Raw genomic sequence first — 19,211 nt, 5'->3', positions numbered from 1 at the left:
TTGTCATGGGCATCTGAAACAACTAACTGGGGAGAAGCAGCTGAATTTGATGGAAGGATGGAGCGCAGAAAATCTGAAACACACACAAAAAATTTTCCCCTTCCTCTAACAAGACTGCTTCCTCTTCAACAGTCCTCCCAAAGGGCTTTTATAATATAATCTTTGACAATAGACAGAACATGAAACTCATAAAAGCCTCCCATGTAAGCAACTAGTAAACTGGAAAAACATGGTTTGATAGTACATTTTTTTTTTTCCTGAAAACAATTTCATATGGAAAAAAAAAAAAAGTATCTTCCTGGGTTTTTGGGTTTGTTGCTTTTTGATTTTACTTGTACTGCTTGTTCTCTTGGACGACAAAAAAAATCAAAAACGACCCAAACCCCTCCAAAAAAAAAAAGCAGTAGCTCCCATATCCTAAACATTTTCTTTTTTGAGAAAAGATTACTATTTTCCATGCAGTTCTTCTGTTTGTTAAAATTAATAGTAGTCACATAAGTGTACAGAAACAAAATGGTAAAACAGTGTCAGAGAAATAAAGTTTTAAGCTTTGATAGTTTTTGCTTAATTATCTAGTAAGGTGTGATGGAGTTTTACACAAGATCCTGTCTAAGACTTCTTAGGCATATGTAAAATAATGCTTTTATTAAAATGATGGAAATGCAACATATTCCCAGAAGAAATTTCAATTGGTATTTTAATAAGCAGGTCCTTATTTCTAAATGAACCCACACTGACGGAGACAGATGGTGAGAGAGCTGGTCACATATGGTAAGAAGCTGTTTTTAAAGCTCATTATTGACATTTTTATTCTGTATTTTTCTGTGTTTTTCTCTTGAGTTACTCTATTCTCTGTGTGATTTAAAAAATAACTTAGCACAAAGAGTCAGGCAATGTGGGGAATGCATTTAGCATGGATGAGCATTATGATCTGGGTAAATGACGATTCAGCCCTAATTCTGTTTATCCAAAATATATAATCTGAGTCAGAGCTTTTTGGTCTATAGAAACAATAGAAGATACATGGTTAGTCAGACCCAAGGTCATTATTATTTAGTACCCTGCCTCCATGAGTGATTAGTCACACAAGTTCACAGACTTTGAGTATGGGGTGTTCAAAGAATCATCCTTCCCTTCATGTTTTTCATCTGCTAAGCATAAGTAGTTCAAGGATGTCTTCATCTAAAGATTGTGCATAGGCCATTGATTTTAATAGCCTCCATGAATCTATCTAATCACTTTTAAATTCATTATTCTTCTGCCTTCCCCTGTATCCTATGGCAATGAATTAAATAGTTATACAATTCATTAAAAAGTACTCAGCTTTGGTTTCTTGGGTTTTGTGGGTTTTGTTGGATTTTCCTGTCTGTTAAAATTATACTGGAGACGGTTCATATGAGAAATTGTGATTATAATTTTTTTAACCATACTGTATTCACCATTCGTAACGTCTTTCATAGACTTCTCAATGTTTTTCAAGGCTTTTAAAGAATCTTAGTTTATTCAGGTTCTATTCATATCAGAGCCACTCCATGTTTTGAATCATCTGTGTTGTCCTATATATTTTCAGTTCCCTCTGCAATATCCATTTGGAAGATGTAATCCCAGTGAATTGTTCACTGTGGTATGGAACTGAGTTTTCATATGTGTCATTTGCTCAACTGAATGTCATTGACATATATAGAGTTGACTTTTCTCTGCAGTATCTCCATCTACAGATACATAAAATAAAAACTAAACCAGGGATAATATTTCAAAGTACAACATGTTAAAAAATAGGGGTAACGATAATTCAAAATATTCTAATGTGGGTAACTCTTCTATGCAAAGTATTTAACAAAAATGTTTAATAATACAACAGAAGGCAATGCACTGGGCATTTGCATCATGCTTATATTGATCAAAGGGGTTAATTTCCAAAAGGAAGCACTATAGACTGTATGAATTCCTGGAATGCTACATACACGGTTGTGATTTAATAAAATGACTTATCAGAGGTGTGGCTGTGACATGTCAATCAGGCTTAATTTATGAGGTTTCTCAGGAATGGTAAATGTAGAACTAGCTGGAGACAATTCCATTGTGGCTATTTCTTGTCCCATTCACAAACTTGCATGCCAAAAGACAGTAAGAAATGATGAAACTGTTGGTGAATATTTGCCATAATATGCAGTTTCCTCATACATTGCTCAAATACCAGATCTCTTCTTGGCTCCTTACTGAGGTGTGAATATTTCAGTTCTGATGAACAGTCATTTTCATCTGATGTTTTTGGTTGCTTCATGCTGAAGTGAGATGCGTGACTGAACATTTGCAAGTGTTGGCATCAGGAATATGAAAGTCTCCCTGTGCAGTAGACTAAGATACATGAAACACAGATGACATCATTCTTGAACTGCTATCCAGTTTCCAGATAAATCTTGTGGAACATATCCAGGAACTGAGTGCCTATGATCAGCTAAATATTCTTGCCTGCCAGTGTTTGCTCTCTGACTATAAAACTGGCAGAGAATCAGGAGGTCTTAAAGTGGGTTTCAGTTCGGGTGAAGAGGAATAAATAGACTGTTCTGAATGTCTGAGTCAAAGGGCATTATAATGGTATTTAAGCAGACTGTCTGAACTTTACCATTTTGCTCAGACTAGTGGAATGTTGTCTTCCGTCTTGAGAAGCCACATAGTATCTTTTAGGGCACTAGAGGCACTGATGTACGTATCAACCCATTTGAGAAGCCTAACCTCTGCAGAACACAACCACAGCTTTGAGGGAGTCATCTTCACTGGTAAATTAGAGTTGAAGTTATTAGGGCCAGCCAAATTCCTCTGTGAAGATCAGTTATAGCCAACTTATGAGCTTTTGCAGCAGAAGAGCTGTGTTAGTTTTACATGAAGAATGAAAAGAGTGGAATTAGGATGGTGGTTTAAGCTGATATAAAACTTGACTGCTGCTAAAAGTAGCAGTTCCACCCTTCTTCCCTTATCTGCATCCTTTCCTCAATGTAACATCATCTGAGGGAGAGGTAGTACAGTTCCCTAATCCCACTGAATTCTTCTCAGGTGTTAGAAGGAAAAAAAAAAAATCTCAATCACATCAGAAAGATGATCTATCTTACTCTGTGGCTCCAAGATTACCAGAACAAGCACAGACAACTGAGACTAGATAGATGGGGACAGAAGAGAGAAGGGGAGAACTGCTGCATAGCAGTGCAGCAAGTTGCCCATGGAAGGACTCATGTTAGAGAAGTTCGTGGAGGACTGTCTCCTGTGGGAGGGACCCCACGCTGGCACAGGGGAGGAGTGTGAGGAGTCCTGCCCCAGAGGAGGAAGGAGCAGCAGAGACAACGTGTGATGAACTGACCGCAACCCCCATTCCCCGTCCCCCTGCGCTGCTGGGGGGGGAGGAGGTGGAGCAAATCAGGAGTGAAACTGAGCCTGGGAAGGAGGGAGGGGGGAAGGTGTTTTAAGATTTGATTTTATTTCTCGTTATCCTACTCTGATTTGATTTGTAATAAATTAAGCTAATTTCCCCAAGTCAAGTCTGTTTTGCCTGTGATGGTAACTGGTGAGTGATCTCCCTGTCCTTACCTTGACCCATGAGCCTTTCATTATATTTTCTCTCCCGTCCAGCAAAAAAGATGCAATGTGAGGGATAATTTCACCTTTGTGTTTAGTATAACCATTTCATTTACTGCTCAAAGCATTTTCTTTTTTTCACAGTTCACAGTAGCCAGCTGTAGGAACAAATAAAACACCATTATTTTGCCAATTATTCTGCAGAAGTTGAATTTTGTCTATGAAATAGCCCATGTGCTCTTCCATTTAAAATGAGCCAAATATTCAAGTAAAATTATGTGTTATCCAATATTTTATGAATGCTTAATCTTTGCCATTCAATGCAATAGAGAAAGGTAAAGGACTTTCTTTCCTCTTCCTTCTTGAACTTCTTTTCATATTCTGTTCTATTACCCTTACTGTCCTCAGGACACCATCGAATCATATGACAGGACTGGAAAGAACATTAAGCTATCATCCAGTTTAAGTGGGCTGAGTTTAGCTTAAGTATCATCAGTATGGCATCTGAATACTAAGCAAGTATTTAGATGTTCCCTAATAAATGTTTATCTCACCATCTATTAAAAATAACTTCCAATAAAAGAAGTTTCAGGTTAAACCTGGGCCCTGCATCTCACAAAGGCCACAAAACCACTTTTTCCCCAAGCCCATGTGAGAGTCATTTAAGAGAGAGATGTCTCCTCTATTTTCTTCCCTAAACTGAATAGGATGCCTGTATCCCAATATTTTTACTGAGTCATGCTGTTTAAATTATTTTGCTCTTCTCTTGATTCTTTCCTATTTTTTAAGTATCTTTGAAAGTGTAATGGTCAAAACTAGACACTGTATTCCAGCTACACCTGGTGTGGATGACCACACCTGAAGAAAGTTGCAGACTTCTGTCTGTATATATGTGTTCTCCAGTAGCATTGTGGAGTTATCTCCTGTATCACACTGCTGTGGTTTTGTTTTATTGATACTTAGGCAGGTATTTCCCCTTCTTTGTATTAGTTGATTCAAGTTCATCTTCCTAAATATAACTCTCTGAAGTCTCCTTTATGTTGTATATTGTTTTTTTAATTTGAAGTCTGAATTTGAAGAGATCATATTATGAACCTGTCCTCCAAATAGCTTGCAATCCTTCTGAAACCAGCCTAGTTTAATGCACAAATGTGTAATTTTTCTGTCTACTCCATCACTTAAGTCATTTACAAAAATATTGACCTGAGCATGACCTAAAATACATCTGCACTTTGCAATGTCCTTCTACTGTGCTTGCAACCACAGACTTAACTCTCCTTTGAGAATCAGTTTTCTTGCATTTGTCTGCTTGCTAATGATTACTGCACTTAGATGATACTTCTTTGGTGTGTTTATGAGAAAGTTCACAACCAAAGCTTTATTGTATTTCAGACTTATTACAAATCTTGACTATCCTTTTCACCAGGCCAGTGGTACTGTTGAAGTAGGGAGGTAAATTAGTTTGACACTGAACACTCTTGAAAAAAGTCTGTATTGGCTGTGTTCTACTGTTTCTACTTCATTATGGTTTTGTTTATATATTTGTTTTGCTTATGTACTTGTTTGTTAATTTCTTATTCCAGAAACATTGTAGGAGACAAAGTTATGCCAGCTGGTCTGTTACTTCCAGTGTTCTTCCTTGTTCCTTTCCTTGTCACATTCTTTTTCCTTTGAAGGTTGAAGCATGAAGATTTTGAATATTTCAAACAATTTGTATCATTGTTATTTAACAGTCACAATAATTAATGAACTTTCACATCCCTTTGTTTTTATCTTCCTTTTAAGATATAAGTAGAATCTTTTCCTGGTGCTTTTTGTATTCTCTATTAATTGAAGCTTACATTGCACTTCAGCGTTTCTCGTTTTGTCTCTGTGCACTTTTTCTATTCCTTGGTCAATTTGCTTAATTTCCACTTTTGAATGATACCTTTTTGGTTTTTTCAGGTCATTTAACAGCTACTGATGTGGCCATAATTTATTAAAATCTTTGCCTTTTCAAGCTTCTAGGTCACATCTTCCTTTTAAAGAACAATTTTGAGAATGATCTGCCATAGATTCAAGTAGTTCTGCACTGGATTTGTTACTTCAAGTTATTAAATAACCTCAGTGTGTTCTCCTGAAGAACATGTTAGTTGAATGTCTGTGTACTGTGTTGAACAGACTGCAGTGAATTTTGCAGTCTGCTTCCTAAATTATATTAGCTTAAGAAATATTGGATTGCAGAAGAGAAGCACCCATCATTTTCAAATATTTTGATAAGGTCTCTAGAGCTTTTCTCCTGTAGAGGTTTATAGTAGTGTATTCCAATACTCAAAACCAAAGAGTTGATTGTAGAAATTTGCACTGATATGGGATCTGAAAAAGATGGGATTGGCTTGTTTTTTCTGGCACATTTCTTTAAAATAAAGAAGAAAAAACTTTGTTTGATTGCTTGAAAGGGATCTAATGAGAGCATTAGGTTAAAAATACTGGTATCCATCATATAATATATCTAGTCAGACTAAGCTGTAGAATTTTCCTAATGTATTTAAAGCAATTACTTTGAAATGCCAGGTTGGAGAAAGCAGTAATTTTTTCAGACTTCTAACACTGTATTCTTCTGTGTGTTCTGAGTTGACAAACTTCAGCTCAAACAGTAATTTTTTATGCTGTCAAGTGAAGCAGCTAGAAAGTAGGCCTTACCTTCTAGTTCCTTTCCTTTTGACAGTATGTGTCAAAAGTGTAATGTGAGTTAGACTAAATGTAATAATATTATATTTATGACTATGACAACAAATAATGGTACTAAATTAAAGTCTTTGGTCTTTCCATTTGCAGGGGCTGGTAACATAATAATAATAATTCATTCAAGGATGAAAGTTGATATACAACTTCACAGTCTAGGAATACATGTTTGTAACTTATAGCCCACTGTCTATTTTTCCACTAAGGTGGCATACAGAAAAAAAAATAAATGTTGCTGCCTTAGAGCAGCAAGTCCACATTCTTACAAGTTAAACATCCTTTAATTTTTTAAAATAAGGTCTGTCAGCTCATCATTAAGGACTCTGTGCTTTGATTTTTATTAAGTAAAAATAGAATGTGAATTATAAAGGTTTTAAGTTGCCAAGATCTAAATATAGGGCTGTGCACTTTTCCCTTGATAGTTAAGGTCACCACACTAACATCCACACCACTTTAGGTAACTTCACCACCTTCACTGCCAGAGTGATGCTAATGATATCAAGCAGCACTGTAAAAGAAATGTGGGACTTCTTTCATTTTAGCAGAGATGAGCGACAAAAGAAGTGAATTTCAGTTCTTTGTTTGAGATAGTATTAATTTGAAATTATAGAGGGCAGAGACTGGACAGGATGATAGCTTTTTAATGTAGGTTATCTTTCTTTTCAGTATTATCATCATGCTATTTTCAAATTACTCAGACACTGAAATCAATAAAAGCTCTTGCACATCCTTCAGGAGTCACCAATGGGCTTTATTGACTGCAAATCATACACCCCTCTTAACTGTCTAGACTTCACTGCTAAATTTTGTGAAGAAAACAGTAATCATTAATTTAACTGTGTTTCTTTGTTTTATTATTCCCCCCGAATAAATTTAAAGAATTTTCTTACAGCAAAAGAAAACAAATAAAACTGAAGCTGAACTGAGAAGGAGGTGTGCTTTCTAACTTTGAATGGAATGCAGTTATCATTTAGGAATGACAAGAAATATGGCAATAAGCAGGAAATTAGTTAAATTTAGATCTCCAGAAAACAATGATCCTGGAATCCTGCATGTAGTTAACAAAGCATTAAAAATGAATTTGCCCTTCAACATTGATTTAGCCATCTTATTTAAACTATGACAGAATTTACCAAAATTTGGAGGCCATTATCTCCCCTTTCCTCACTAGATCTACAGAACTGCTAGAGAAGGAGCATCCTTCTTTTACACAACAACCCAGTGCTTTTGGCATTCAGCAGAATAATACTGACCCACATTCCACTTCTTTAAATCTCAGTCCCTACTTCCAAAGAGATCACTCCAGTCAGGTCAGAGTGTACTCCAGAATCCACATCTTTCACCCTCTGATCTTAATACTGCTTTTATCCACATGAATAAATAGCAGTTAATAGAACATGGATTAAAAGCAGATGATTCACTTCTTTGATGAGTATTCTAACTACCAGACTAAAGTCTTTCTCACACACTTGCTTTTTGGCACAATGAACATTGAAATAATTATATGAAATGGGTGGAGTTATGCTAACATTAGAATTCAAGTATTCAGTATGTCAGCATTTGGACAGACATATGGTCTGAGCATTCAGCAAGTTAAGACAACTAAACTATAAACTACCCTCTGTTTCATGAAAATAGTGTTTCACTGGGGTTTTTTTGTGTAGTGTGAAACAGAAGATGTGAACACAGTGCTTAAGGCTACTTAACTCACTCGGTTCTGTCCAGAGAGAGATGCAGGTCACAGCACTTCAGGTGGAAGCTGAAATCGAGATCTCATACATGCCCTGTCAGTGGTCTTAGCCATCGACTTAACCGTGTGAGAGGACTTCAGGAGACAAACCTAATAGAAACAGGCTTCCCTTCTACTCTCACAAGGCAGGGAGCAGGAGGAAGAGAGAGGAGAGGAAAGATTGTCCCCTCCTCTCCCTTTCTCTTCACTGCCCTCCTCTCTTGTCCCCCAAGATTTCTACCAAAATTCTACTAAGAGCATGGTTCGCACGTCCCATTTGTTTTGCTTAAGACTATACTACTATTATTCTGCAAAAACACAAAGTTATTTACAAATACATGACCTCTTTCAATGTCAAGATGCTCTACTCTTGAATTTAGGTCACATACAGCTCAGTAAAGTTGTAAAAGTGAATCCAGAGCAACAGCATTGCTGACAGATTCAGTTTAAAACCATAGACAGAGTGTAATTCTGTCTGTCTGCTGAGGGATGGAGAATGCTATAGGAGACCCCAGGACGTTGGTTCTTTTTTCAGATTGAACGGACAATGCTTAAAGACATGCTTTGCATCTGATGTACATCTTGCTTTTGCTTCAGGGAGACTTCAGGCTGAGGAGGGCTTTGTCCCAAGGTGGAATCATGATGTGGCCAAAATGCAGGCCCAAATGTGGAAATGTGAGTGTTTCCCTGGATCACGTAAAACAGACTAATCCACAGGCCTGCTTTTATGACCCATGCAATTCCACAGGGGAGAATATATGTGATTTCCACACAGACTTTCCTAAGTTCAGGAACCGTGAGCTCATTTACAAACCCCAAATCTAATCAAAACAAAACCATCAGTCCCTCATTACCAATGTCTAATTTATTATTATTATTATTATTTATTTTAAGGTGTAAAGACTGGAAAACAATGGAAATGTTAAAAACAAACTTCCCCCCAAATAGGACTGAGCATATATAAAACTACAACTGAAATGCATGCTTCTATATGAAATCTATATCCTAAGTTATATTTTTGAGCAAAAGTTTGGCTTATCCCCAAAAATCATATTGATTTCATTTTCACTATCCAAGTATCCCATAGGAAACCCTCTCTGATTCAAGCAGTTAAATTTGAGCAGTCTTTCAAAGGATCAGACCGGCTGGAATCAGATGGTATATGAAGACAAAGAGAAAGTGAATGTCATTTTGGACACTTTTTTTTTTTTTTTTCCTTCTAGTTAAATAGATTTTTTCCAAGATACCAGAGCAATACTTTCAAGAGGCTTATCAAGTGACTTGTTTGTTACTTTACGCTCAAAGTGGAAACATCTGGAAGACATTAGAAAAGAAATCTTCTGCTCCATTGCCTCTTCTCCTCCAGTCCCTTGTAGTTTCCATAATGTCACAATAGTTCATACCTATATAAACAAATGAGAACACTCCAGCTATATTTTATAGTCTGACTAATTTACAGGATCTTTGAACATGGAGGTACAGAACTGCACCACTTCTACTGAATCACAGATTCTGCTTACATGGAAACAAATCTATTAAAAAACTGCTATTAAAGTAACAGAATTAAAAAACCCACAGAGTTAGGGAATTTTAATGATTTACTTTTATATTTTTAATTGCTATATATGAATGGATTTAAATTTGGTTTTTACATCTGCTAAGGTTATTTTTAGATTGTAATGGCTTGTAAAACAGACATAAGATATATCTCAAGGTTTCTCACACACTGGCATGAGTAGCACTTTGGGTATTTAACCTTCTTCATAATAACACATGTCCCCTGACAGGTTCCCAAGTTAATGAAGATGATGATAGCAGCACTTCCCTCCATGACTGCTACAGGTGGTGAGTCTCGTTATTGCTGCTGAGGCTGCCAATGTAAGTACCCAACCAAAAACCAGCTGGGTAAATAGTATATATGTTACCGTTCCCGGACACTTCAGACTTGTGTAACGGAACATAAGTTGTAAGTGGGAGCCTCTTTCTGCCAAAGATATTTTTCGTTTTTTCCCCTGCTTTGAATAACATTTTTAAAATGTCACAATGGAAGAATGCATACTTCCTATTACACTAGGCTTTCAACTCCCCGCTTAGTTGCCTTATATACAGATTTGGAAAAGGACTGCACAAGAATGATTCCATTACAGTGATGTAAATTAGGTGTAACCGTACTAAAGTAAATGGAACCCTGGCAGGACAAAGCCAGCGTAACTACGGAAATCAGGCCTCAGCTAGTGCTTTTTTATTACTGATTAAAGTATAGGAAAAAAATGAATGAATACTTACATAAAAAGAATATTTAACTTTCTTTGATTTTGAAGTTAAACAAAATCTTCAGAAAAAGTGCTTTAGAAAAAGTTTAAAAGGCCGGAGTAAGAACATATGTACAAAATTCAACAATGCAATTCAAAAGACAATAGGTTTTGAATGAAGCCCAACTTAAAGGACAATTTTTTTCTGTCCTATTATTATGCACATGAAAATGTAGGATTTCTCTGAAAAAGCAGTGTTGAAAAAAAAAAGGGGGGTTAGGTGTTTGCATCTGTAAGTTGGAGGAACTGATGGAAGAACACAGACGATTCTCCCTGAATGTCCTTATCTTATTGCTGAACTACTGGTACATCCATGCAAATCTGTGTTGGTAGACTTTTTGATTTCATGGAACTAAGGACTGATTTATTTTTGTGTGAAAGAGGATTTTGAGACATTGCCAACTTGCTTATTTTACGTTTAGACAGTGAAACTTATTACAGTGGAAAGCCATGCAGGTCAGGAGACTCAGGTGCTTAGGAAAGCAGAAAGATTTTCACTCTGACAAGGCAGCTAGTGTTGTCAATGGTGGCTGGCAAGAGGATGTAGCATTCATTGAGAAAATTACAGTGAAAAGAGCAGCTGGTTTTATAATGCAATTAAAGCAATTTCTAAGTGAGTGTCAGATTCCTTATCACAGGAAAATAATTTTCTCACCTACATGTGCTGTATTTTCTAGATCAGGTGCAAACTTTAATGTCTTAAATTGTTTTTTTAATGGCATATTTTGAGCAAGTTTTGAACCAAATAAATTTAAAATAAAAATATGTGTCATGTAAGTATGAAAATATAGGGCCTTTACACAGAAAGTATTCAGACAAAGGTACTAGTATTTCCAATGCAGGTTGAGTAAATATGTTCTAGGACATATGTTACTTATGGGCTTATTTAAAATTTGTATGAAAAATGCATGTCTACATTTCTATTTTATGAGAAAATATTTGCATATAACATTGAAAATTTTTAGACGTGGTAAATCCTTTTGAATGCTTGACTTTTGTGTTTCAAAATCCATCTTCTAAAAATGAAGAAAATAAATTTATTAATCAACTATTGTCTGTAATGTGAAAAATATCGAAAGCTAGCTACCTACTTTGTGGTGATATAAAGATGTGATCTGATCTAAAGCAGTGACTTCCAACTACAAAGTATTTCTCATTTGTCAGGTTCCCTCAACATTATTTGCTGTTGCCAATCCTCTGTGTACCTTGGGTATAGTACCTCTATGGGTTAATGACCCAAACTGTTCCCAGAGAAAAAGGAAAACTTCATAGAAAGCTGGAAAGCAATGCCCTGCATGTGTACAGTAAGTGAAGCTACTTTGTCAATGGAATTACTGAAGCAGGTACGTTTCTGTCCAAATTTCAAATTCATGCAGTACTGTTTCATTAAATATGGTGAATGAATATAGGGTGTTCTCAGGTAATTAAAGTAGACCCAACTGAGTGCAAATCTGAGTTTTAAGGTAACGCTTATGCTACCTGCTAGTACTACCGCTGTAATTTATGACTACTTTTTTTCTTTCAAAGCAACAAACTTTCCTGATAGAACTACTATTAACTTCTATTTTTGCCATTTTATGTTTTTATCTTTTCAGATATTCAAACTCATTCATCTATGCATTATAATCTGAACTACACTTACAGAAGATCCATACAGCATAAATATGTCAAGTGCTACAGTTAGGTTATGTCTGTAATGTGTGAATGAGAATGTAAAAAAGCCTATTATTTGGGCAATATCGAGGCGGGAGTTAGTTTAGGCGTTTTGCCTTCCATTATCTTGGGCAGCTGCTATGCATTTTCATTCTCTTTCCAGTATTGTATTCCCTTAGCAGAGCTCCTTAATGGTATAGCATTTATACCAATCTAGCATGTTTACCAGTATAAATATAATCAGAGTAGAAGTCCTCTAAACTATAAGCAGGGTTCAGAAAATAATTTAATCGACATTAACAGGAATTACAGAAACTACTGCAATATTAATGCCATAGTTATCAAAAGGCTAGCCAGCTTCTATCTTGTTCTAATTGGAACGGAGTTTGACATCAGTGAAAAATAAATGTTTTCTTTCCCCTGTTCACATGATGTAACACAAATTGAAGTACTTGAATCAAATTCAGTGTTGTCAGTTCAGCCTTTTGGTCAGTACAGGGATAAGGCAATTCAAATCAGTGTTGCCTTAATGTACAAGTCTGATGCGGAGCGGCTGAGGGAACTGGGACTGTTTAGCCTGGAGAAAAGGAGGCTGAGGGGAGGCCTGATCGCTCTTTACAGCTACCTGAAAGGGGGTTGCAGTGAGGTGGGTGCTGGTGTCTTCTCCCAAGTAATAAGCTATAGAACAAGGAGAAATGGCCTCAAGTTGCAGCAGGGGAGGTTTAGATTGGATATTAGGAAAAATTTCTTCACCTAAAGGGTTGTCAAGCACTGGAACAGGCTGCCCAGGGAAGTGGTTGAGTCACCATCCCTGGAGGTATTTAAAAGACATGTAGATGTGGCCCTTAGGGACATGGTTTAGTGGTGGGCTTGGCAGTGCTAAGTTAATGGCTGGACTCAATGATCTTAAAGGTCTTTTCCAACCTAACCAATTCTATGATTCTATGATTCTATATTAATGTGAATTACGGATGAGTTTGTAATCCCATTTCTAGTTTCCATCCAGGCATTCCTGGCAACTTAAAACTATAACAAGAATACCCCAAATAGTTGAAAGGTATCAAAAGTCTATTGGTTTATGTTACTGTTTTTCTAATTTATCGTTTCCTTTGGTTTCTAACTGGAAGGTAACATAAGGACTTCAGTGTCATAAACTCTCTGGGTACTAACTGAAATACAGTGAAACATCAAACCAGCAGTTCTCTCATTTGCTCAACCTGAACTGAGTATGACCTACTCAGTATTTCTGGCTTCCCATTCAGAAATAAAAAATATTGATGATTTACAGCATCAAGTCATTATGGCCAAGGTAACACATCATGAATGATGTTGCATGTTGTTAAAAGTCATAAAATGCTGAAAAAATATTTTTTTTTTTTAACAGAAAAATATTAGATTTGTTTTAGGAGGAACTGAGTCAATGTAGGGCTTATGTGAACTACAGGATACCTTTTCTGGCACCAAGCTTCACAGACTACTGGAATACCTAACAAACCTGACTGGCCTGACATGTTTTGCCAGGTTTGATGGGTCTCCAATCCAAAAGGAAGAAACTGCTGAAGGAAACTTTTCTGTGTGCGGAAGTGCCCTGCATCAAAACTCTAGCCCACTCAACGCTTTTAAACATTATCCTGACTATGAGTCACATACATGCAATTAAGGCTACAATACTTCAACAATATATAGAAATGATTTATGCCTCCAGGATTTCCACAAAAGATTAATTAATCAATTCTCTTAATGCCCAAAACCAAGGCTAATTTTACAGATGTAGGACAGAGAGATTCAGTGACTTGCCTGGAGTCAAAGAAAAAATTAGTGTTCATAGTTGGAATGTCAGTACAGACAATTAGAATTTACATAGAAGAAAGAGGAGGGAGGGGAATGTAAAACACATTTAGAAATCTTTTTGGTAATCTTGAGCCTCCCCCCCCCCCCCCCCCCAAACATTAGATGGGTGGTATTTTATATAGACTACAAGGATCTATATCACATAGAAGGTTGAACAAATCACATTCATGGATGAGCCATAATTTTCAGGACTGTTAATGACTATAGAGTTTTCATTTTTAATTCTTATTCATAATCAGATTTTCACAGGCAAGTAATCTTGCATGGTTTTATCTTTTCAATATTTTATTCTGGTCTTTTATTTTAATAGATATGCTTTTTGCAAGAAAAAAAAACAAAAAATGAGACCCTTCTGTCCCCATTTCTCCCCAATTTTTAAAGCCCGGTAAAACATATGGGCTTGTTTTTTATAATCGTGTTTTTTCAAACCTTTTTCCAGATTTTTGTCAGAAGGCCTTTTTCATCTTAACAGGATATAAAGTTAAAAATATATTTAAAAAAGAAAGACTGTTAAAACTGCTTTATAATAGCTTTATGCATGCATAGATGTCAGAGCAAAATCAACAAGAGAAAGAGACAAAAAAGTAACTACAGAATTTTAGTGGATGTTTATGTCACCAAGCAAGGATGACTTGTCCCCTTAAATCCTATTGAACAACCCCAAAAAGTTCAATGGATATGGTTTTGCCTTTACTGTATGCTTCTTAGGTTTACTGTAATAGGAAATTATAAAAACAAAAAAGTCAATCATTTATTTTCCTCATGGAATTTTATTTTCTTTCCTTTATTTTAATCACAAATTTAAACCCTTAAATCTCATTACACCTCCCTTAAAATGCCTAATACCACTAATCAATTTAATCCATGTATTAAAATAATACAATTTTCTGTATGCTAGAGCTTTGTGACCTTTTTTTAACAGTATCTCTGCAAAATGCTTTCTATCTCAGACAAAATCTTTCATGTAAGAATTTTATAAGCCTTGTTATAATAATACTATTGTTAGTTAAAACAATTCTCATTTCAATGGTCTTCAACTGTAACAGGAGAATATGTTACAAGAATGTATCTTGAATAGTGCAAATATTTAGATATAATTTGCTATTAGAAATAATCTAACTTTGACATTAGGGATAGGAAAACACTTTCAAAAGTGATAGGCTACTTTTTTTTAATAATTTTGTGAGGAAGATGTTAAAATTCTATTAAGAATTGAATTGTAATGTACGTAAACTGTTAGATAAAAACTTTAGACAAAGGAAGTGAATTCAACTAAATAACCTGGGATTGCCTAATGACACAAAACACTGAGAAGATAAGTTTAAAAAAGTAGTTTTCCATTAATTAGGAGGCATTGGGTAATATTATGTAAATGTAAATAACTTTAATGTTAGATTAAAAAGAAAACAAAACCAAAACCATTTTCTTATTGCTGGTTTACTATTGAAAATACACATAAAACAACAAGCATAATAAAACATAGCTAACAGAACGCTGTCCAAATCCACAGATATCAAAGTTAGTGCCCATCACAGAAGCTAGATTTTCTTCATTGCCTGTGTCTGTGCAAAATGTGCCCAGCACTTTAAAACCACCTTAGCCTTTAGCAAATTTTGTGGGAGGGGAAAAATCTTGCTTTCTTAGTTTTCTGAGAGAAACTCGGAGCTCTTTTCTTATATTTTTACATCATTATTGCATGTTTTGATAGTAACATTTTTTAAATCTTTGTAGCTCAATGTTAAATATACTCTGTTCACAGTCAGGCATCAAAGCAAATCTAGCCCAATCCTGTTTCCACTAAAGTCAGCAAGAACAGTAAAGGTGCAAAGAGTTCAGAGCTGCGCAGGTGTACATTGGATGAAGGAAAATGAATCAGCCCTCTCACATAATTTAAACTACAGCTCAGTGTTTAAAACACATACTTCCACAAGTTAGAATTGAAAGAAATGTATATGGATATAAATCACTTGGAATTTTCTCAGTAAATAAGAGAAAAGTTATTTTGTACAAATGTTTTTTGTAATTATATATGCATAGGGGAAATCCATAACATTAAATAAATCTCAGATTCACAGTTCCACCTGTGTGTGGCGGCCTGATGTTAATATACCTGCAGGTAATATAAAATTAAATGATTCTGAGTGACTCTCACTGTTCTGTTAAGCCAATATATTATTTTGTTTCCTTGTTAATAAAAAGAACATTGGAAAATGACAAACTCCAATAAAAGGCCTAATGTCAGATAAGTTCAATGGTATCTATCTTGTGGTATAGTAACAAGGAGAGCTGTTGAACTATGACTATAATAGATTTTAAAAGTCCTCATCCCAAGATTTATGCCAAATTTTTCCTGTAACACTATGTTTGTTTGGTTGTTTTTTTTACATCTTGGTTGTGTGGGAGATTGTTTTTTTGCTGTAATTTGTTACTGTGTATTACTAATTATGGTACTTATTTTTTTATTTAAGGACCATAATAAGAGAAACACAAGTTTAAATACTGGATGGGTATGAAAAAAATTTGTCAACAGGTAAACATTGTTGAAAATGAAGAATTTCAAGTCTTGTGGAGGAATAAGTAAAATACATGATTAAAGTGTGATTATGAAAAATCATGTTTTAATCTCAACAATTTAAGGAGTGAGGATCCAGTTAAGTCTAGGGATGTATGTAGCATTACTTAGTATGGCTGTAGCAATTATCTTTTCTGAGTTAGAAGACTCAAGTTCTATAGTTTTAGGAGGTTTAACATCCAAATGTCACATGAAATAAAGATTTTTGAAAAGAAAAATTAAAAATATCCAAGACAACTTCATGTTACATTTACATCTTCAAATTCCCTATTCAATTGTTCTAACTTTTAACAGTATACATTCCTTGAGTGCAAAGACTTTGGTTATTGAGTCATTGTATTAATATATCTGAAATTTTGACCCTACAAAATAGAAATAAGAGCAATAGTTTTTCTTTGGATTTTGTAGTGTCTCACGATGAGAAACTATAGCACATAACAGAGCAATAGGATATGAGTATACCACATTTCTACAGGAAAATATCACTCTACTGGGTGGTGGAACCTGAGACAGAAGACCTTGCAAATTTTGTTAATGTTGTTAATTGAAACTTTATCTTCAGCTATGGATGGGTTGCTGCTTGGCTTGAAATGATTAATTGGATGTACAGGAGGGTAAAAAACCCAACTTAACATTAGGGTTTTTGTCAGATAGTTTTTATTTCTTAATTTCCAAAACATTTCTTACTCTTTTGCTTAATGTATTAAAAAAATCCTCCAAAACAGGCAAAGTTTGAGGTCTAGTCCCATATTCTATCTACCAAAATAAATAAATACTTGTTTCTTTGTTACCTCTTACTTCCATTTAGGCTGTGTAAACCCTTCCTAACTACTGAAAAACGGATGGTAAATATACATAACCTTGCATATGGTAAATATACATCATATACATACTCTGAAATTCAAAATTGGTCATGAGAGATATATGTTGCAGAGATTCTTACTGAAAATTTCTCCCATCAAGAACTACCTTCTATTTAATCAGGGATGGATATCAAAACAGTACCGGAGGCCGGGGGGGTGGGGGGTGGGGGAGGAGTATTTGTGGAATTAGCAAAATAAAGCCTCTTACAGCTCAGTACACCAAAATCCCATGCTTGTGGCTTTTATTGTGAAATGAACTGGTGTGTGAGAGAGTTAAGTACTGTATTTACTTCCACACTCTAAATAATCTTCCAGTGGTGACTCAGCCAAATAAGCACTAGCAGAATGCAAAGTCCTTCTTGTAAAGATGAGGCCAGATGCCACTATTAAAAAAATTATGCTATTGATAGGAATATCTGTAGGGGCCAGTTCCAAGATATGAAGAAAACTTCTCAGAATAATTTGAACGATTTTTAAGATTACTTTAAAATCATTGTCTTGCTTCAGTATTTGTATAGAAACCTTGATACTCTGATCATTACAGTTTTGAGAGTCACAAGGAAAAAGGGGTTATCTATGCACTACAATGTAACATATATTGCAGTTATTTACCATATATTTTATTAAGAAGTTCTGTTTCAAACTTCTGGTTCATAAAGTTCACACACTTTTTAAGGGGACATTAGCGCTACTAATCCAGGTGTGATTAATTTTAGAGTGAATTCCAGAGAGACAGCATGAGGGTTACAAATGTTGAAAAAGATAATACAGAACTGATTATTTTTTTTTTCAGGGGAAAAATAAAATGACCAAAGAAATGCTGATTTTTTTCCAAAACAGTGAAAAAAAAGCACCTCAGAAATTAAAACAACAGCTTTTTTATGTTTAATCAGTGGTGATAGAAAATCAAAGCCAGCATCAATAAAAGATAGATAAACTAGTCTGGACATAGTAAAATTCAAACAAAACTTAAGGTCAAAACAACCTTTGAACTAAAATTGAAATCTTCCTTGGTTGGTATAAGTGTACTTGAAGTTCTTGTTATTGCTCTGTGGTACACACACCTCCATAATTCCCCCTTTTTTTTTCCTAGAGGCCAAAATATTTAAATGCTACTAAAAAGTCTTTTTTGCTTTTAGCTTAAGAGGCTGTTGAAAACTGTGCATGACAGCATGATCTTCCAAACAGATTTAAACTTGTCCTTATAAATTCATCAGGTTTTGAAGTATATTTATTTGAACAGTTACTCTTTTGAGATTTTTCCATTGTGGATGGATATCTGCCTTATTTGATCATTAAATTGCTTCATAATTAAATATAAAAGCATACAAAATTATCTCATCCTGAGACTTAATACTGATAAAAATTTCAATTTAATAACAATATGGAGAAAGAGAGTGGTACTAAGAAACTGTATTGCAGTTGATCACAACATCTTTTTCAAAACCAAAAATAGTACTGTTAAAGAAAAGCAGAAGCTTTTCTCTTTTCTCTGTCAAAGTTCTGCCTTGACAAGAACAATCCTTTTTGCCTATTTCAACACTCAGCTCCACTTTATCAGATTTCTTATCTAAAATAGTCTTTGAGTTATTATTGCTACATAAACATTGCTTATGTAGGAGAATTATTTCATCCAAAATCATCGCAAGAACTGAGAAGAAAAAATTCATGGGAAAAGTTGTGGTAATAGAGCCTTAAGTTTAAAGTCCTGCTTGTCTGTTGTCTGGAATTCTCTTCAGTTGTAAGTTATCTATCCTACTTTATTTGCCAGTTTGGTTAGTGTATGATTTTCTCACCCTACTACAGGCATTATTGAAGGCTGATTAAGCTAATTAATTTCACAAGAGTTTGGAATTTATCTAGGATACTGCCCAAAAGGGATTGTAGGTAATATCAAAGCAGCCATCTGGGGACAAAGCCTTCCTACGCTTTTTCTT

Source organism: Buteo buteo, chromosome 26 (genome assembly GCF_964188355.1).
Source record: "Buteo buteo chromosome 26, bButBut1.hap1.1, whole genome shotgun sequence".
In the NCBI taxonomy this organism is placed as follows: Eukaryota; Metazoa; Chordata; class Aves; order Accipitriformes; family Accipitridae; genus Buteo; species Buteo buteo.
Note: the sequence above shows the minus strand (reverse complement) of the source record.